At 49.3% G+C, this 20,113-nt stretch overlaps 9 non-coding genes across 9 annotated transcripts; all 9 read left to right on the top strand.

Moving 5' to 3' along the window:
- The first annotated feature begins 362 nt into the window (after window positions 1-362).
- On the top strand, window positions 363-455 carry trnay-gua (transfer RNA tyrosine (anticodon GUA)). The gene is made up of 2 exons: window positions 363-399; window positions 420-455. It is a non-coding gene; the product is annotated as a tRNA-Tyr (tRNA).
- Window positions 456-2,695: 2,240 nt separating this feature from the next.
- Window positions 2,696-2,788, top strand: trnay-gua (transfer RNA tyrosine (anticodon GUA)). The gene is made up of 2 exons: window positions 2,696-2,732; window positions 2,753-2,788. It is a non-coding gene; the product is annotated as a tRNA-Tyr (tRNA).
- A 2,240-nt stretch (window positions 2,789-5,028) lies between these two features.
- Window positions 5,029-5,121, top strand: trnay-gua (transfer RNA tyrosine (anticodon GUA)). Its single transcript has 2 exons — window positions 5,029-5,065; window positions 5,086-5,121. It is a non-coding gene; the product is annotated as a tRNA-Tyr (tRNA).
- A 2,239-nt stretch (window positions 5,122-7,360) lies between these two features.
- trnay-gua (transfer RNA tyrosine (anticodon GUA)) lies at window positions 7,361-7,453 on the top strand. The gene is made up of 2 exons: window positions 7,361-7,397; window positions 7,418-7,453. It is a non-coding gene; the product is annotated as a tRNA-Tyr (tRNA).
- A 2,240-nt stretch (window positions 7,454-9,693) lies between these two features.
- trnay-gua (transfer RNA tyrosine (anticodon GUA)) lies at window positions 9,694-9,786 on the top strand. Its single transcript has 2 exons — window positions 9,694-9,730; window positions 9,751-9,786. It is a non-coding gene; the product is annotated as a tRNA-Tyr (tRNA).
- A 2,241-nt stretch (window positions 9,787-12,027) lies between these two features.
- Window positions 12,028-12,120, top strand: trnay-gua (transfer RNA tyrosine (anticodon GUA)). Its single transcript has 2 exons — window positions 12,028-12,064; window positions 12,085-12,120. It is a non-coding gene; the product is annotated as a tRNA-Tyr (tRNA).
- Window positions 12,121-14,360: 2,240 nt separating this feature from the next.
- trnay-gua (transfer RNA tyrosine (anticodon GUA)) lies at window positions 14,361-14,453 on the top strand. The gene is made up of 2 exons: window positions 14,361-14,397; window positions 14,418-14,453. It is a non-coding gene; the product is annotated as a tRNA-Tyr (tRNA).
- A 2,235-nt stretch (window positions 14,454-16,688) lies between these two features.
- trnay-gua (transfer RNA tyrosine (anticodon GUA)) lies at window positions 16,689-16,781 on the top strand. The gene is made up of 2 exons: window positions 16,689-16,725; window positions 16,746-16,781. It is a non-coding gene; the product is annotated as a tRNA-Tyr (tRNA).
- Window positions 16,782-19,021: 2,240 nt separating this feature from the next.
- Window positions 19,022-19,114, top strand: trnay-gua (transfer RNA tyrosine (anticodon GUA)). The gene is made up of 2 exons: window positions 19,022-19,058; window positions 19,079-19,114. It is a non-coding gene; the product is annotated as a tRNA-Tyr (tRNA).
- The last annotated feature ends 999 nt before the right edge of the window (window positions 19,115-20,113 follow it).

Below are 20,113 nucleotides of genomic sequence, written 5' to 3'. Positions count from 1 at the left end.
CTGAGCATTTAACTCAGGACCTTCGATTGAGCAGACTGATACATACGCTGCCTGCTGCACGAAGAAGGCACTTGCCATGCAAGCCGCCAGGCAGCACGACCAAGTAGGGCAGCTTGCAAGGCCTTTAAATTCATAATGCACAGCTTGCAAAAAATCTGCGAGCCTGATAAGAAGTCAAAGCTACACTCTTGTGATTGTTAGTCACACGCGTTTTCCAGGCTGTAAAGAGTAGCTGGCGGTTCACAGTCTCACAGCGCTGCAGCATGGGCTGGTACTGAAGACGCAGAGGCCACTCCATGAGGCCAGATGCGTCAACATGCGCTGGGAAAACAATCATCACACAGAAGCATCTTTGCAGCTTTCCTTTGATAGCTCAGTTGGTAGAGCAGAGGACTGTAGTAGCAATATGCAGCAAGATTATCCTTAGGTTGCTGGTTCAATTCCGGCTCGAAGGAGCTGGTGTTCTTTTGAATTAAGCAGCAATTCACTCAAACCAGCTCTCTTCACTTTATGATGCATCATGTTGCCCTGAAGACGCAGGACACCACTTTTCTCGTCTCAAACCTTAATGCACTCTGCATCCACCTTCACACAGCTGTTATGCTTGAGCATTTGTGTCTGCTCACCAGCAGAGAGTGCCATTGAGCAGCAACACTTCAAAGCACTCAGCACTCCCTTTCAGGCAAAACAAGTTGGCTATCAGTCAGACAGCGCTCTCGCCTGCTCCCTCACACACAGGGCGGCCGCTACTTGCCGGTCACCTCGCTTCCCTTCCGTGGTCTCGTGCTCTTCTCGGCTTCTTTCTTCGTTACTGTGGCTTCCCGTCCTGCTGTTGCTCGCTCGATGCTGCTCCGCAATGTCGATTGGATACAATGCATTGAAGGAGTGGGCCAATCCTCAAATAGGTTTTCTCTGATGGTCGTGGAGCAGCTTGGAGACGAGTGCGAAAAGGCGACTGAGAAGCAAACGAGGCTCAACTGCAAGAAGCTACTGGGGAATTAGCTCAAATGGTAGAGCGCTTGCTTCGCATGTGAGAGGTAGCGGGATCGATGCCCGCATTCTCCACTCTGCTTTTGGCTCAGGGCAATTCTCCAGAAAGAAACGTGATCTCACGTGTCACTCACTGAGTTCACGGCAGATGGGCCAAAGCCCAGCAAACCATTTTCTGCCATGTCAGAAGCAAGACTTCTTGATTTTTGCAAAGATGGATATATGAGGTGAGAGAAGCCAAAAGAATTTGTACAGTACATTCAAAAGCAGTTCAGTATGTTTAGCTGCGGTCAGCAATCCCATACATTACATTTGGGTGCTGACGGCAGTTCCGTTCTATACATTTCCTTGCTTTTCAGATCAAGTACAATACGGGATACCTTGTAGTACATTCAACAAAATTACATTACATGTGTCACTATACAGTACACGGAATGGGTGACGGTACGTTTACATTTTTTTCTTTTCAACGTGCATTACGAAACAGACCTTACATTGTACATGGCACTACATAGGTGTTTGCAGATCATGGTGCTCCATGTACACGAAAAAGAAGTTGCAAGTACAGCCCGAGGGGAGTTGTGTACTGATTCCTGCCCCCGGGTTTACCGTGGCAGAAGGCCTTTAAACTGTGGCCCTTCCCCACCATGCCTTTGCGGCGACTGTACCAATTTTAAGTGCGTCCCTCAGCACGTAATCCTGGATCTTGGATTGCGCCAGTCTGCAACACGCAGACGTGGGCAGCAACACTTCAAAGCACTCAGCACTCCCTTTCAGGCAAAACAAGTTGGCTATCAGTCAGACAGCGCTCTCGCCTGCTCCCTCACACACAGGGCGGCCGCTACTTGCCGGTCACCTCGCTTCCCTTTCGCGGTCTCGTGCTCTTCTCGGCTTCTTTCTTCGTTACTGTGGCTTCGCGTCCTGCTGTTGCTCGCTCGCTGCTGCTCCGCAATGTCGATTGGATACAAGGAGTGGGCTAGTCCTCAAATAGGTTTTCTCTGATGGTCGTGGAGCAGCTTGGAGACGAGTGCGAAAAGGCGACTGAGAAGCAAACGAGGGCAACCTGCAAGAAGCTGCTGGGGAATTAGCTCAAATGGTAGAGCGCTCGCTTAGCATGTGAGAGGTAGCGGGATCGATGCCCGCATTCTCCACTCTGCTTTTGGCTCAGGGCAATTCTCCAGAAAGAAACGTGGTCTCACGTGTCACTGAGTTCACGCCAGATGGGTCAAAGCACAGCAAACTTTTTTCTGCCATGTCATAAGCAAGACTTCTTGATTTTTGCAAAGGTGGATATATGAAGTGAAAGAAGCTAAAAGAACGACTTTTTAGCATTGATTCCTTTTCTGAGCATTTAACTCAGGACCTTCGATTGAGCAGACTGATACATACGCTGCCTGCTGCACGAAGAAGGCACTTGCCATGCAAGCCGCCAGGCAGCACGACCAAGTAGGGCAGCTTGCAAGGTCTTTAAATTCATAATGCACAGCTTGCAAAAAATCTGCGAGCCTGATAAGAAGTCAAAGCTACACTCTTGTGATTGTTAGTCACACGCGTTTTCCAGGCTGTAAAGAGTAGCTGGCGGTTCACAGTCTCACAGCGCTGCAGCATGGGCTGGTACTGAAGACGCACAGGCCACTCCATGAGGCCAGATGCGTCAACATGCGCTGGGAAAACAATCATCACACAGAAACATCGTTGCAGCTTTCCTTTGATAGCTCAGTTGGTGGAGCAGAGGACTGTAGTAGCAATATGCAGCAAGATTATCCTTAGGTTGCTGGTTCAATTCCGGCTCGAAGGAGCTGGTGTTCTTTTGGATTAAGCAGCAATTCACTCAAACCAGCTCTCTTCACTTTATGATGCATCATGTTGCCCTGAAGACGCAGGACACCACTTTTCTCGTCTCAAACCTTAATGCACTCTGCATCCACCTTCACACAGCTGTTATGCTTGAGCATTTGTGTCTGCTCACCAGCAGAGAGTGCCATTGAGCAGCAACACTTCAAAGCACTCAGCACTCCCTTTCAGGCAAAACAAGTTGGCTATCAGTCAGACAGCGCTCTCGCCTGCTCCCTCACACACAGGGCGGCCGCTACTTGCCGGTCACCTCGCTTCCCTTCCGTGGTCTCGTGCTCTTCTCGGCTTCTTTCTTCGTTACTGTGGCTTCCCGTCCTGCTGTTGCTCGCTCGATGCTGCTCCGCAATGTCGATTGGATACAATGCATTGAAGGAGTGGGCCAATCCTCAAATAGGTTTTCTCTGATGGTCGTGGAGCAGCTTGGAGACGAGTGCGAAAAGGCGACTGAGAAGCAAACGAGGCTCAACTGCAAGAAGCTACTGGGGAATTAGCTCAAATGGTAGAGCGCTTGCTTCGCATGTGAGAGGTAGCGGGATCGATGCCCGCATTCTCCACTCTGCTTTTGGCTCAGGGCAATTCTCCAGAAAGAAACGTGATCTCACGTGTCACTCACTGAGTTCACGGCAGATGGGCCAAAGCCCAGCAAACCATTTTCTGCCATGTCAGAAGCAAGACTTCTTGATTTTTGCAAAGATGGATATATGAGGTGAGAGAAGCCAAAAGAATTTGTACAGTACATTCAAAAGCAGTTCAGTATGTTTAGCTGCGGTCAGCAATCCCATACATTACATTTGGGTGCTGACGGCAGTTCCGTTCTATATATTTATTTGCTTTTCAGATCAAGTACAATACGGGATACCTTGTAGTACATTCAACAAAATTACATTACATGTGTCACTATACAGTACACGGAATGGGTGACGGTACGTTTACATTTTTTTCTTTTCAACGTGCATTACGAAACAGACCTTACATTGTACATGGCACTACATAGGTGTTTGCAGATCATGGTGCTCCATGTACACGAAAAAGAAGTTGCAAGTACAGCCCGAGGGGAGTTGTGTACTGATTCCTGCCCCCGGGTTTACCGTGGCAGAAGGCCTTTAAACTGTGGCCCTTCCCCACCGTGCCTTTGCGGCGACTGTACCAATTTTAAGTGCGTCCCTCAGCACGTAATCCTGGATCTTGGATTGCGCCAGTCTGCAACACGCAGACGTGGGCAGCAACACTTCAAAGCACTCAGCACTCCCTTTCAGGCAAAACAAGTTGGCTATCAGTCAGACAGCGCTCTCGCCTGCTCCCTCACACACAGGGCGGCCGCTACTTGCCGGTCACCTCGCTTCCCTTTCGCGGTCTCGTGCTCTTCTCGGCTTCTTTCTTCGTTACTGTGGCTTCGCGTCCTGCTGTTGCTCGCTCGCTGCTGCTCCGCAATGTCGATTGGATACAAGGAGTGGGCTAGTCCTCAAATAGGTTTTCTCTGATGGTCGTGGAGCAGCTTGGAGACGAGTGCGAAAAGGCGACTGAGAAGCAAACGAGGGCAACCTGCAAGAAGCTGCTGGGGAATTAGCTCAAATGGTAGAGCGCTCGCTTAGCATGTGAGAGGTAGCGGGATCGATGCCCGCATTCTCCACTCTGCTTTTGGCTCAGGGCAATTCTCCAGAAAGAAACGTGGTCTCACGTGTCACTGAGTTCACGCCAGATGGGTCAAAGCACAGCAAACTTTTTTCTGCCATGTCATAAGCAAGACTTCTTGATTTTTGCAAAGGTGGATATATGAAGTGAAAGAAGCTAAAAGAACGACTTTTTAGCACTGATTCCTTTTCTGAGCATTTAACTCAGGACCTTCGATTGAGCAGACTGATACATACGCTGCCTGCTGCACGAAGAAGGCACTTGCCATGCAAGCCGCCAGGCAGCACGACCAAGTAGGGCAGCTTGCAAGGCCTTTAAATTCATAATGCACAGCTTGCAAAAAATCTGCGAGCCTGATAAGAAGTCAAAGCTACACTCTTGTGATTGTTAGTCACACGCGTTTTCCAGGCTGTAAAGAGTAGCTGGCGGTTCACAGTCTCACAGCGCTGCAGCATGGGCTGGTACTGAAGACGCACAGGCCACTCCATGAGGCCAGATGCGTCAACATGCGCTGGGAAAACAATCATCACACAGAAGCATCTTTGCAGCTTTCCTTTGATAGCTCAGTTGGTGGAGCAGAGGACTGTAGTAGCAATATGCAGCAAGATTATCCTTAGGTTGCTGGTTCAATTCCGGCTCGAAGGAGCTGGTGTTCTTTTGGATTAAGCAGCAATTCACTCAAACCAGCTCTCTTCACTTTATGATGCATCATGTTGCCCTGAAGACGCAGGACACCACTTTTCTCGTCTCAAACCTTAATGCACTCTGCATCCACCTTCACACAGCTGTTATGCTTGAGCATTTGTGTCTGCTCACCAGCAGAGAGTGCCATTGAGCAGCAACACTTCAAAGCACTCAGCACTCCCTTTCAGGCAAAACAAGTTGGCTATCAGTCAGACAGCGCTCTCGCCTGCTCCCTCACACACAGGGCGGCCGCTACTTGCCGGTCACCTCGCTTCCCTTCCGTGGTCTCGTGCTCTTCTCGGCTTCTTTCTTCGTTACTGTGGCTTCCCGTCCTGCTGTTGCTCGCTCGATGCTGCTCCGCAATGTCGATTGGATACAATGCATTGAAGGAGTGGGCCAATCCTCAAATAGGTTTTCTCTGATGGTCGTGGAGCAGCTTGGAGACGAGTGCGAAAAGGCGACTGAGAAGCAAACGAGGCTCAACTGCAAAAAGCTACTGGGGAATTAGCTCAAATGGTAGAGCGCTTGCTTCGCATGTGAGAGGTAGCGGGATCGATGCCCGCATTCTCCACTCTGCTTTTGGCTCAGGGCAATTCTCCAGAAAGAAACGTGATCTCACGTGTCACTCACTGAGTTCACGGCAGATGGGCCAAAGCCCAGCAAACCATTTTCTGCCATGTCAGAAGCAAGACTTCTTGATTTTTGCAAAGATGGATATATGAGGTGAGAGAAGCCAAAAGAATTTGTACAGTACATTCAAAAGCAGTTCAGTATGTTTAGCTGCGGTCAGCAATCCCATACATTACATTTGGGTGCTGACGGCAGTTCCGTTCTATACATTTATTTGCTTTTCAGATCAAGTACAATACGGGATACCTTGTAGTACATTCAACAAAATTACATTACATGTGTCACTATACAGTACACGGAATGGGTGACGGTACGTTTACATTTTTTTCTTTTCAACATGCATTACGAAACAGACCTTACATTGTACATGGCACTACATAGGTGTTTGCAGATCATGGTGCTCCATGTACACGAAAAAGAAGTTGCAAGTACAGCCCGAGGGGAGTTGTGTACTGATTCCTGCCCCCGGGTTTACCGTGGCAGAAGGCCTTTAAACTGTGGCCCTTCCCCACCGTGCCTTTGCGGCGACTGTACCAATTTTAAGTGCGTCCCTCAGCACGTAATCCTGGATCTTGGATTGCGCCAGTCTGCAACACGCAGACGTGGGCAGCAACACTTCAAAGCACTCAGCACTCCCTTTCAGGCAAAACAAGTTGGCTATCAGTCAGACAGCGCTCTCGCCTGCTCCCTCACACACAGGGCGGCTGCTACTTGCCGGTCACCTCGCTTCCCTTCCGTGGTCTCGTGCTCTTCTCGGCTTCTTTCTTCGTTACTGTGGCTTCGCGTCCTGCTGTTGCTCGCTCGCTGCTGCTCCGCAATGTCGATTGGATACAAGGAGTGGGCTAGTCCTCAAATAGGTTTTCTCTGATGGTCGTGGAGCAGCTTGGAGACGAGTGCGAAAAGGCGACTGAGAATAAACGAGGGCAACCTGCAAGAAGCTGCTGGGGAATTAGCTCAAATGGTAGAGCGCTCGCTTAGCATGTGAGAGGTAGCGGGATTGATGCCCGCATTCTCCACTCTGCTTTTGGCTCAGGGCAATTCTCCAGAAAGAAACGTGGTCTCACGTGTCACTGAGTTCACGCCAGATGGGTCAAAGCACAGCAAACTTTTTTCTGCCATGTCATAAGCAAGACTTCTTGATTTTTGCAAAGGTGGATATATGAAGTGAAAGAAGCTAAAAGAACGACTTTTTAGCATTGATTCCTTTTCTGAGCATTTAACTCAGGACCTTCGATTGAGCAGACTGATACATACGCTGCCTGCTGCACGAAGAAGGCACTTGCCATGCAAGCCGCCAGGCAGCACGACCAAGTAGGGCAGCTTGCAAGGTCTTTAAATTCATAATGCACAGCTTGCAAAAAATCTGCGAGCCTGATAAGAAGTCAAAGCTACACTCTTGTGATTGTTAGTCACACGCGTTTTCCAGGCTGTAAAGAGTAGCTGGCGGTTCACAGTCTCACAGCGCTGCAGCATGGGCTGGTACTGAAGACGCACAGGCCACTCCATGAGGCCAGATGCGTCAACATGCGCTGGGAAAACAATCATCACACAGAAGCATCTTTGCAGCTTTCCTTTGATAGCTCAGTTGGTGGAGCAGAGGACTGTAGTAGCAATATGCAGCAAGATTATCCTTAGGTTGCTGGTTCAATTCCGGCTCGAAGGAGCTGGTGTTCTTTTGGATTAAGCAGCAATTCACTCAAACCAGCTCTCTTCACTTTATGATGCATCATGTTGCCCTGAAGACGCAGGACACCACTTTTCTCGTCTCAAACCTTAATGCACTCTGCATCCACCTTCACACAGCTGTTATGCTTGAGCATTTGTGTCTGCTCACCAGCAGAGAGTGCCATTGAGCAGCAACACTTCAAAGCACTCAGCACTCCCTTTCAGGCAAAACAAGTTGGCTATCAGTCAGACAGCGCTCTCGCCTGCTCCCTCACACACAGGGCGGCCGCTACTTGCCGGTCACCTCGCTTCCCTTCCGTGGTCTCGTGCTCTTCTCGGCTTCTTTCTTCGTTACTGTGGCTTCCCGTCCTGCTGTTGCTCGCTCGATGCTGCTCCGCAATGTCGATTGGATACAATGCATTGAAGGAGTGGGCCAATCCTCAAATAGGTTTTCTCTGATGGTCGTGGAGCAGCTTGGAGACGAGTGCGAAAAGGCGACTGAGAAGCAAACGAGGCTCAACTGCAAGAAGCTACTGGGGAATTAGCTCAAATGGTAGAGCGCTTGCTTCGCATGTGAGAGGTAGCGGGATCGATGCCCGCATTCTCCACTCTGCTTTTGGCTCAGGGCAATTCTCCAGAAAGAAACGTGATCTCACGTGTCACTCACTGAGTTCACGGCAGATGGGCCAAAGCCCAGCAAACCATTTTCTGCCATGTCAGAAGCAAGACTTCTTGATTTTTGCAAAGATGGATATATGAGGTGAGAGAAGCCAAAAGAATTTGTACAGTACATTCAAAAGCAGTTCAGTATGTTTAGCTGCGGTCAGCAATCCCATACATTACATTTGGGTGCTGACGGCAGTTCCGTTCTATACATTTATTTGCTTTTCAGATCAAGTACAATACGGGATACCTTGTAGTACATTCAACAAAATTACATTACATGTGTCACTATACAGTACACGGAATGGGTGACGGTACGTTTAAATTTTTTTCTTTTCAACGTGCATTACGAAACAGACCTTACATTGTACATGGCACTACATAGGTGTTTGCAGATCATGGTGCTCCATGTACACGAAAAAGAAGTTGCAAGTACAGCCCGAGGGGAGTTGTGTACTGATTCCTGCCCCCGGGTTTACCGTGGCAGAAGGCCTTTAAACTGTGGCCCTTCCCCACCGTGCCTTTGCGGCGACTGTACCAATTTTAAGTGCGTCCCTCAGCACGTAATCCTGGATCTTGGATTGCGCCAGTCTGCAACACGCAGACGTGGGCAGCAACACTTCAAAGCACTCAGCACTCCCTTTCAGGCAAAACAAGTTGGCTATCAGTCAGACAGCGCTCTCGCCTGCTCCCTCACACACAGGGCGGCCGCTACTTGCCGGTCACCTCGCTTCCCTTTCGCGGTCTCGTGCTCTTCTCGGCTTCTTTCTTCGTTACTGTGGCTTCGCGTCCTGCTGTTGCTCGCTCGCTGCTGCTCCGCAATGTCGATTGGATACAAGGAGTGGGCTAGTCCTCAAATAGGTTTTCTCTGATGGTCGTGGAGCAGCTTGGAGACGAGTGCGAAAAGGCGACTGAGAAGCAAACGAGGGCAACCTGCAAGAAGCTGCTGGGGAATTAGCTCAAATGGTAGAGCGCTCGCTTAGCATGTGAGAGGTAGCGGGATCGATGCCCGCATTCTCCACTCTGCTTTTGGCTCAGGGCAATTCTCCAGAAAGAAACGTGGTCTCACGTGTCACTGAGTTCACGCCAGATGGGTCAAAGCACAGCAAACTTTTTTCTGCCATGTCATAAGCAAGACTTCTTGATTTTTGCAAAGGTGGATATATGAAGTGAAAGAAGCTAAAAGAACGACTTTTTAGCATTGATTCCTTTTCTGAGCATTTAACTCAGGACCTTCGATTGAGCAGACTGATACATACGCTGCCTGCTGCACGAAGAAGGCACTTGCCATGCAAGCCGCCAGGCAGCACGACCAAGTAGGGCAGCTTGCAAGGCCTTTAAATTCATAATGCACAGCTTGCAAAAAATCTGCGAGCCTGATAAGAAGTCAAAGCTACACTCTTGTGATTGTTAGTCACACGCGTTTTCCAGGCTGTAAAGAGTAGCTGGCGGTTCACAGTCTCACAGCGCTGCAGCATGGGCTGGTACTGAAGACGCACAGGCCACTCCATGAGGCCAGATGCGTCAACATGCGCTGGGAAAACAATCATCACACAGAAGCATCTTTGCAGCTTTCCTTTGATAGCTCAGTTGGTAGAGCAGAGGACTGTAGTAGCAATATGCAGCAAGATTATCCTTAGGTTGCTGGTTCAATTCCGGCTCGAAGGAGCTGGTGTTCTTTTGGATTAAGCAGCAATTCACTCAAACCAGCTCTCTTCACTTTATGATGCATCATGTTGCCCTGAAGACGCAGGACACCACTTTTCTCGTCTCAAACCTTAATGCACTCTGCATCCACCTTCACACAGCTGTTATGCTTGAGCATTTGTGTCTGCTCACCAGCAGAGAGTGCCATTGAGCAGCAACACTTCAAAGCACTCAGCACTCCCTTTCAGGCAAAACAAGTTGGCTATCAGTCAGACAGCGCTCTCGCCTGCTCCCTCACACACAGGGCGGCCGCTACTTGCCGGTCACCTCGCTTCCCTTCCGTGGTCTCGTGCTCTTCTCGGCTTCTTTCTTCGTTACTGTGGCTTCCCGTCCTGCTGTTGCTCGCTCGATGCTGCTCCGCAATGTCGATTGGATACAATGCATTGAAGGAGTGGGCCAATCCTCAAATAGGTTTTCTCTGATGGTCGTGGAGCAGCTTGGAGACGAGTGCGAAAAGGCGACTGAGAAGCAAACGAGGCTCAACTGCAAGAAGCTACTGGGGAATTAGCTCAAATGGTAGAGCGCTTGCTTAGCATGTGAGAGGTAGCGGGATCGATGCCCGCATTCTCCACTCTGCTTTTGGCTCAGGGCAATTCTCCAGAAAGAAACGTGATCTCACGTGTCACTCACTGAGTTCACGGCAGATGGGCCAAAGCCCAGCAAACCATTTTCTGCCATGTCAGAAGCAAGACTTCTTGATTTTTGCAAAGATGGATATATGAGGTGAGAGAAGCAAAAGAATTTGTACAGTACATTCAAAAGCAGTTCAGTATGTTTAGCTGCGGTCAGCAATCCCATACATTACATTTGGGTGCTGACGGCAGTTCCGTTCTATATATTTATTTGCTTTTCAGATCAAGTACAATACGGGATACCTTGTAGTACATTCAACAAAATTACATTACATGTGTCACTATACAGTACACGGAATGGGTGACGGTACGTTTACATTTTTTTCTTTTCAACGTGCATTACGAAACAGACCTTACATTGTACATGGCACTACATAGGTGTTTGCAGATCATGGTGCTCCATGTACACGAAAAAGAAGTTGCAAGTACAGCCCGAGGGGAGTTGTGTACTGATTCCTGCCCCCGGGTTTACCGTGGCAGAAGGCCTTTAAACTGTGGCCCTTCCCCACCGTGCCTTTGCGGCGACTGTACCAATTTTAAGTGCGTCCCTCAGCACGTAATCCTGGATCTTGGATTGCGCCAGTCTGCAACACGCAGACGTGGGCAGCAACACTTCAAAGCACTCAGCACTCCCTTTCAGGCAAAACAAGTTGGCTATCAGTCAGACAGCGCTCTCGCCTGCTCCCTCACACACAGGGCGGCCGCTACTTGCCGGTCACCTCGCTTCCCTTTCGCGGTCTCGTGCTCTTCTCGGCTTCTTTCTTCGTTACTGTGGCTTCGCGTCCTGCTGTTGCTCGCTCGCTGCTGCTCCGCAATGTCGATTGGATACAAGGAGTGGGCTAGTCCTCAAATAGGTTTTCTCTGATGGTCGTGGAGCAGCTTGGAGACGAGTGCGAAAAGGCGACTGAGAAGCAAACGAGGGCAACCTGCAAGAAGCTGCTGGGGAATTAGCTCAAATGGTAGAGCGCTCGCTTAGCATGTGAGAGGTAGCGGGATCGATGCCCGCATTCTCCACTCTGCTTTTGGCTCAGGGCAATTCTCCAGAAAGAAACGTGGTCTCACGTGTCACTGAGTTCACGCCAGATGGGTCAAAGCACAGCAAACTTTTTTCTGCCATGTCATAAGCAAGACTTCTTGATTTTTGCAAAGGTGGATATATGAAGTGAAAGAAGCTAAAAGAACGACTTTTTAGCACTGATTCCTTTTCTGAGCATTTAACTCAGGACCTTCGATTGAGCAGACTGATACATACGCTGCCTGCTGCACGAAGAAGGCACTTGCCATGCAAGCCGCCAGGCAGCACGACCAAGTAGGGCAGCTTGCAAGGTTTTTGTAAATTCATAATGCACAGCTTGCAAAAAATCTGCGAGCCTGATAAGAAGTCAAAGCTACACTCTTGTGATTGTTAGTCACACGCGTTTTCCAGGCTGTACAGAGTAGCTGGCGGTTCACAGTCTCACAGCGCTGCAGCATTGGCTGGTACTGAAGACGCACAGGCCACTCCATGAGGCCAGATGCGTCAACATGCGCTGGGAAAACAATCATCACACAGAAGCATCTTTGCAGCTTTCCTTTGATAGCTCAGTTGGTAGAGCAGAGGACTGTAGTAGCAATATGCAGCAAGATTATCCTTAGGTTGCTGGTTCAATTCCGGCTCGAAGGAGCTGGTGTTCTTTTGGATTAAGCAGCAATTCACTCAAACCAGCTCTCTTCACTTTATGATGCATCATGTTGCCCTGAAGACGCAGGACACCACTTTTCTCGTCTCAAACCTTAATGCACTCTGCATCCACCTTCACACAGCTGTTATGCTTGAGCATTTGTGTCTGCTCACCAGCAGAGAGTGCCATTGAGCAGCAACACTTCAAAGCACTCAGCACTCCCTTTCAGGCAAAACAAGTTGGCTATCAGTCAGACAGCGCTCTCGCCTGCTCCCTCACACACAGGGCGGCCGCTACTTGCCGGTCACCTCGCTTCCCTTCCGTGGTCTCGTGCTCTTCTCGGCTTCTTTCTTCGTTACTGTGGCTTCCCGTCCTGCTGTTGCTCGCTCGATGCTGCTCCGCAATGTCGATTGGATACAATGCATTGAAGGAGTGGGCCAATCCTCAAATAGGTTTTCTCTGATGGTCGTGGAGCAGCTTGGAGACGAGTGCGAAAAGGCGACTGAGAAGCAAACGAGGCTCAACTGCAAGAAGCTACTGGGGAATTAGCTCAAATGGTAGAGCGCTTGCTTCGCATGTGAGAGGTAGCGGGATCGATGCCCGCATTCTCCACTCTGCTTTTGGCTCAGGGCAATTCTCCAGAAAGAAACGTGATCTCACGTGTCACTCACTGAGTTCACGGCAGATGGGCCAAAGCCCAGCAAACCATTTTCTGCCATGTCAGAAGCAAGACTTCTTGATTTTTGCAAAGATGGATATATGAGGTGAGAGAAGCCAAAAGAATTTGTACAGTACATTCAAAAGCAGTTCAGTATGTTTAGCTGCGGTCAGCAATCCCATACATTACATTTGGGTGCTGACGGCAGTTCCGTTCTATACATTTATTTGCTTTTCAGATCAAGTACAATACGGGATACCTTGTAGTACATTCAACAAAATTACATTACATGTGTCACTATACAGTACACGGAATGGGTGACGGTACGTTTAAATTTTTTTCTTTTCAACGTGCATTACGAAACAGACCTTACATTGTACATGGCACTACATAGGTGTTTGCAGATCATGGTGCTCCATGTACACGAAAAAGAAGTTGCAAGTACAGCCCGAGGGGAGTTGTGTACTGATTCCTGCCCCCGGGTTTACCGTGGCAGAAGGCCTTTAAACTGTGGCCCTTCCCCACCGTGCCTTTGCGGCGACTGTACCAATTTTAAGTGCGTCCCTCAGCACGTAATCCTGGATCTTGGATTGCGCCAGTCTGCAACACGCAGACGTGGGCAGCAACACTTCAAAGCACTCAGCACTCCCTTTCAGGCAAAACAAGTTGGCTATCAGTCAGACAGCGCTCTCGCCTGCTCCCTCACACACAGGGCGGCCGCTACTTGCCGGTCACCTCGCTTCCCTTTCGCGGTCTCGTGCTCTTCTCGGCTTCTTTCTTCGTTACTGTGGCTTCGCGTCCTGCTGTTGCTCGCTCGCTGCTGCTCCGCAATGTCGATTGGATACAAGGAGTGGGCTAGTCCTCAAATAGGTTTTCTCTGATGGTCGTGGAGCAGCTTGGAGACGAGTGCGAAAAGGCGACTGAGAAGCAAACGAGGGCAACCTGCAAGAAGCTGCTGGGGAATTAGCTCAAATGGTAGAGCGCTCGCTTAGCATGTGAGAGGTAGCGGGATCGATGCCCGCATTCTCCACTCTGCTTTTGGCTCAGGGCAATTCTCCAGAAAGAAACGTGGTCTCACGTGTCACTGAGTTCACGCCAGATGGGTCAAAGCACAGCAAACTTTTTTCTGCCATGTCATAAGCAAGACTTCTTGATTTTTGCAAAGGTGGATATATGAAGTGAAAGAAGCTAAAAGAACGACTTTTTAGCACTGATTCCTTTTCTGAGCATTTAACTCAGGACCTTCGATTGAGCAGACTGATACATACGCTGCCTGCTGCACGAAGAAGGCACTTGCCATGCAAGCCGCCAGGCAGCACGACCAAGTAGGGCAGCTTGCAAGGTCTTTAAATTCATAATGCACAGCTTGCAAAAAATGTGCGAGCCTGATAAGAAGTCAAAGCTACACTCTTGTGATTGTTAGTCACACGCGTTTTCCAGGCTGTAAAGAGTAGCTGGCGGTTCACAGTCTCACAGCGCTGCAGCATGGGCTGGTACTGAAGACGCACAGGCCACTCCATGAGGCCAGATGCGTCAACATGCGCTGGGAAAACAATCATCACACAGAAGCATCTTTGCAGCTTTCCTTTGATAGCTCAGTTGGTAGAGCAGAGGACTGTAGTAGCAATATGCAGCAAGATTATCCTTAGGTTGCTGGTTCAATTCCGGCTCGAAGGAGCTGGTGTTCTTTTGGATTAAGCAGCAATTCACTCAAACCAGCTCTCTTCACTTTATGATGCATCATGTTGCCCTGAAGACGCAGGACACCACTTTTCTCGTCTCAAACCTTAATGCACTCTGCATCCACCTTCACACAGCTGTTATGCTTGAGCATTTGTGTCTGCTCACCAGCAGAGAGTGCCATTGAGCAGCAACACTTCAAAGCACTCAGCACTCCCTTTCAGGCAAAACAAGTTGGCTATCAGTCAGACAGCGCTCTCGCCTGCTCCCTCACACACAGGGCGGCCGCTACTTGCCGGTCACCTCGCTTCCCTTCCGTGGTCTCGTGCTCTTCTCGGCTTCTTTCTTCGTTACTGTGGCTTCCCGTCCTGCTGTTGCTCGCTCGATGCTGCTCCGCAATGTCGATTGGATACAATGCATTGAAGGAGTGGGCCAATCCTCAAATAGGTTTTCTCTGATGGTCGTGGAGCAGCTTGGAGACGAGTGCGAAAAGGCGACTGAGAAGCAAACGAGGCTCAACTGCAAGAAGCTACTGGGGAATTAGCTCAAATGGTAGAGCGCTTGCTTCGCATGTGAGAGGTAGCGGGATCGATGCCCGCATTCTCCACTCTGCTTTTGGCTCAGGGCAATTCTCCAGAAAGAAACGTGATCTCACGTGTCACTCACTGAGTTCACGGCAGATGGGCCAAAGCCCAGCAAACCATTTTCTGCCATGTCAGAAGCAAGACTTCTTGATTTTTGCAAAGATGGATATATGAGGTGAGAGAAGCCAAAAGAATTTGTACAGTACATTCAAAAGCAGTTCAGTATGTTTAGCTGCGGTCAGCAATCCCATACATTACATTTGGGTGCTGACGGCAGTTCCGTTCTATACATTTATTTGCTTTTCAGATCAAGTACAATACGGGATACCTTGTAGTACATTCAACAAAATTACATTACATGTGTCACTATACAGTACACGGAATGGGTGACGGTACGTTTACATTTTTTTCTTTTCAACGTGCATTACGAAACAGACCTTACATTGTACATGGCACTACATAGGTGTTTGCAGATCATGGTGCTCCATGTACACGAAAAAGAAGTTGCAAGTACAGCCCGAGGGGAGTTGTGTACTGATTCCTGCCCCCGGGTTTACCGTGGCAGAAGGCCTTTAAACTGTGGCCCTTCCCCACCGTGCCTTTGCGGCGACTGTACCAATTTTAAGTGCGTCCCTCAGCACGTAATCCTGGATCTTGGATTGCGCCAGTCTGCAACACGCAGACGTGGGCAGCAACACTTCAAAGCACTCAGCACTCCCTTTCAGGCAAAACAAGTTGGCTATCAGTCAGACAGCGCTCTCGCCTGCTCCCTCACACACAGGGCGGCCGCTACTTGCCGGTCACCTCGCTTCCCTTTCGCGGTCTCGTGCTCTTCTCGGCTTCTTTCTTCGTTACTGTGGCTTCGCGTCCTGCTGTTGCTCGCTCGCTGCTGCTCCGCAATGTCGATTGGATACAAGGAGTGGGCTAGTCCTCAAATAGGTTTTCTCTGATGGTCGTGGAGCAGCTTGGAGACGAGTGCGAAAAGGCGACTGAGAATAAACGAGGGCAACCTGCAAGAAGCTGCTGGGGAATTAGCTCAAATGGTAGAGCGCTCGCTTAGCATGTGAGAGGTAGCGGGATTGATGCCCGCATTCTCCACTCTGCTTTTGGCTCAGGGCAATTCTCCAGAAAGAAACGTGGTCTCACGTGTCACTGAGTTCACGCCAGATGGGTCAAAGCACAGCAAACTTTTTTCTGCCATGTCATAAGCAAGACTTCTTGATTTTTGCAAAGGTGGATATATGAAGTGAAAGAAGCTAAAAGAACGACTTTTTAGCATTGATTCCTTTTCTGAGCATTTAACTCAGGACCTTCGATTGAGCAGACTGATACGCTGCCTGCTGCACGAAGAAGGCACTTGCCATGCAAGCCGCCAGGCAGCACGACCAAGTAGGGCAGCTTGCAAGGTCTTTAAATTCATAATGCACAGCTTGCAAAAAATCTGCGAGCCTGATAAGAAGTCAAAGCTACACTCTTGTGATTGTTAGTCACACGCGTTTTCCAGGCTGTAAAGAGTAGCTGGCGGTTCACAGTCTCACAGCGCTGCAGCATGGGCTGGTACTGAAGACGCACAGGCCACTCCATGAGGCCAGATGCGTCAACATGCGCTGGGAAAACAATCATCACACAGAAGCATCTTTGCAGCTTTCCTTTGATAGCTCAGTTGGTGGAGCAGAGGACTGTAGTAGCAATGTGCAGCAAGATTATCCTTAGGTTGCTGGTTCAATTCCGGCTCGAAGGAGCTGGTGTTCTTTTGGATTAAGCAGCAATTCACTCAAACCAGCTCTCTTCACTTTATGATGCATCATGTTGCCCTGAAGACGCAGGACACCACTTTTCTCGTCTCAAACCTTAATGCACTCTGCATCCACCTTCACACAGCTGTTATGCTTGAGCATTTGTGTCTGCTCACCAGCAGAGAGTGCCATTGAGCAGCAACACTTCAAAGCACTCAGCACTCCCTTTCAGGCAAAACAAGTTGGCTATCAGTCAGACAGCGCTCTCGCCTGCTCCCTCACACACAGGGCGGCCGCTACTTGCCGGTCACCTCGCTTCCCTTCCGTGGTCTCGTGCTCTTCTCGGCTTCTTTCTTCGTTACTGTGGCTTCCCGTCCTGCTGTTGCTCGCTCGATGCTGCTCCGCAATGTCGATTGGATACAATGCATTGAAGGAGTGGGCCAATCCTCAAATAGGTTTTCTCTGATGGTCGTGGAGCAGCTTGGAGACGAGTGCGAAAAGGCGACTGAGAAGCAAACGAGGCTCAACTGCAAGAAGCTACTGGGGAATTAGCTCAAATGGTAGAGCGCTTGCTTCGCATGTGAGAGGTAGCGGGATCGATGCCCGCATTCTCCACTCTGCTTTTGGCTCAGGGCAATTCTCCAGAAAGAAACGTGATCTCACGTGTCACTCACTGAGTTCACGGCAGATGGGCCAAAGCCCAGCAAACCATTTTCTGCCATGTCAGAAGCAAGACTTCTTGATTTTTGCAAAGATGGATATATGAGGTGAGAGAAGCCAAAAGAATTTGTACAGTACATTCAAAAGCAGTTCAGTATGTTTAGCTGCGGTCAGCAATCCCATACATTACATTTGGGTGCTGACGGCAGTTCCGTTCTATACATTTATTTGCTTTTCAGATCAAGTACAATACGGGATACCTTGTAGTACATTCAACAAAATTACATTACATGTGTCACTATACAGTACACGGAATGGGTGACGGTACGTTTACATTTTTTTCTTTTCAACGTGCATTACGAAACAGACCTTACATTGTACATGGCACTACATAGGTGTTTGCAGATCATGGTGCTCCATGTACACGAAAAAGAAGTTGCAAGTACAGCCCGAGGGGAGTTGTGTACTGATTCCTGCCCCCGGGTTTACCGTGGCAGAAGGCCTTTAAACTGTGGCCCTTCCCCACCGTGCCTTTGCGGCGACTGTACCAATTTTAAGTGCGTCCCTCAGCACGTAATCCTGGATCTTGGATTGCGCCAGTCTGCAACACGCAGACGTGGGCAGCAACACTTCAAAGCACTCAGCACTCCCTTTCAGGCAAAACAAGTTGGCTATCAGTCAGACAGCGCTCTCGCCTGCTCCCTCACACACAGGGCGGCCGCTACTTGCCGGTCACCTCGCTTCCCTTTCGCGGTCTCGTGCTCTTCTCGGCTTCTTTCTTCGTTACTGTGGCTTCGCGTCCTGCTGTTGCTCGCTCGCTGCTGCTCCGCAATGTCGATTGGATACAAGGAGTGGGCTAGTCCTCAAATAGGTTTTCTCTGATGGTCGTGGAGCAGCTTGGAGACGAGTGCGAAAAGGCGACTGAGAAGCAAACGAGGGCAACCTGCAAGAAGCTGCTGGGGAATTAGCTCAAATGGTAGAGCGCTCGCTTAGCATGTGAGAGGTAGCGGGATCGATGCCCGCATTCTCCACTCTGCTTTTGGCTCAGGGCAATTCTCCAGAAAGAAACGTGGTCTCACGTGTCACTGAGTTCACGCCAGATGGGTCAAAGCACAGCAAACTTTTTTCTGCCATGTCATAAGCAAGACTTCTTGATTTTTGCAAAGGTGGATATATGAAGTGAAAGAAGCTAAAAGAACGACTTTTTAGCATTGATTCCTTTTCTGAGCATTTAACTCAGGACCTTCGATTGAGCAGACTGATACATACGCTGCCTGCTGCACGAAGAAGGCACTTGCCATGCAAGCCGCCAGGCAGCACGACCAAGTAGGGCAGCTTGCAAGGTCTTTAAATTCATAATGCACAGCTTGCAAAAAATCTGCGAGCCTGATAAGAAGTCAAAGCTACACTCTTGTGATTGTTAGTCACACGCGTTTTCCAGGCTGTAAAGAGTAGCTGGCGGTTCACAGTCTCACAGCGCTGCAGCATGGGCTGGTACTGAAGACGCAGAGGCCACTCCATGAGGCCAGATGCGTCAACATGCGCTGGGAAAACAATCATCACACAGAAGCATCTTTGCAGCTTTCCTTTGATAGCTCAGTTGGTAGAGCAGAGGACTGTAGTAGCAATATGCAGCAAGATTATCCTTAGGTTGCTGGTTCAATTCCGGCTCGAAGGAGCTGGTGTTCTTTTGGATTAAGCAGCAATTCACTCAAACCAGCTCTCTTCACTTTATGATGCATCATGTTGCCCTGAAGACGCAGGACACCACTTTTCTCGTCTCAAACCTTAATGCACTCTGCATCCACCTTCACACAGCTGTTATGCTTGAGCATTTGTGTCTGCTCACCAGCAGAGAGTGCCATTGAGCAGCAACACTTCAAAGCACTCAGCACTCCCTTTCAGGCAAAACAAGTTGGCTATCAGTCAGACAGCGCTCTCGCCTGCTCCCTCACACACAGGGCGGCCGCTACTTGCCGGTCACCTCGCTTCCCTTCCGTGGTCTCGTGCTCTTCTCGGCTTCTTTCTTCGTTACTGTGGCTTCCCGTCCTGCTGTTGCTCGCTCGATGCTGCTCCGCAATGTCGATTGGATACAATGCATTGAAGGAGTGGGCCAATCCTCAAATAGGTTTTCTCTGATGGTCGTGGAGCAGCTTGGAGACGAGTGCGAAAAGGCGACTGAGAAGCAAACGAGGCTCAACTGCAAGAAGCTACTGGGGAATTAGCTCAAATGGTAGAGCGCTTGCTTCGCATGTGAGAGGTAGCGGGATCGATGCCCGCATTCTCCACTCTGCTTTTGGCTCAGGGCAATTCTCCAGAAAGAAACGTGATCTCACGTGTCACTCACTGAGTTCACGGCAGATGGGCCAAAGCCCAGCAAACCATTTTCTGCCATGTCAGAAGCAAGACTTCTTGATTTTTGCAAAGATGGATATATGAGGTGAGAGAAGCCAAAAGAATTTGTACAGTACATTCAAAAGCAGTTCAGTATGTTTAGCTGCGGTCAGCAATCCCATACATTACATTTGGGTGCTGACGGCAGTTCCGTTCTATACATTTATTTGCTTTTCAGATCAAGTACAATACGGGATACCTTGTAGTACATTCAACAAAATTACATTACATGTGTCACTATACAGTACACGGAATGGGTGACGGTACGTTTACATTTTTTTCT

Source organism: Pristiophorus japonicus, chromosome 1 (assembly GCF_044704955.1).
Source record: "Pristiophorus japonicus isolate sPriJap1 chromosome 1, sPriJap1.hap1, whole genome shotgun sequence".
Lineage (NCBI taxonomy): Eukaryota > Metazoa > Chordata > Chondrichthyes > Pristiophoridae > Pristiophorus > Pristiophorus japonicus.
This window is presented reverse-complemented; position numbering and strand designations above follow the sequence as displayed.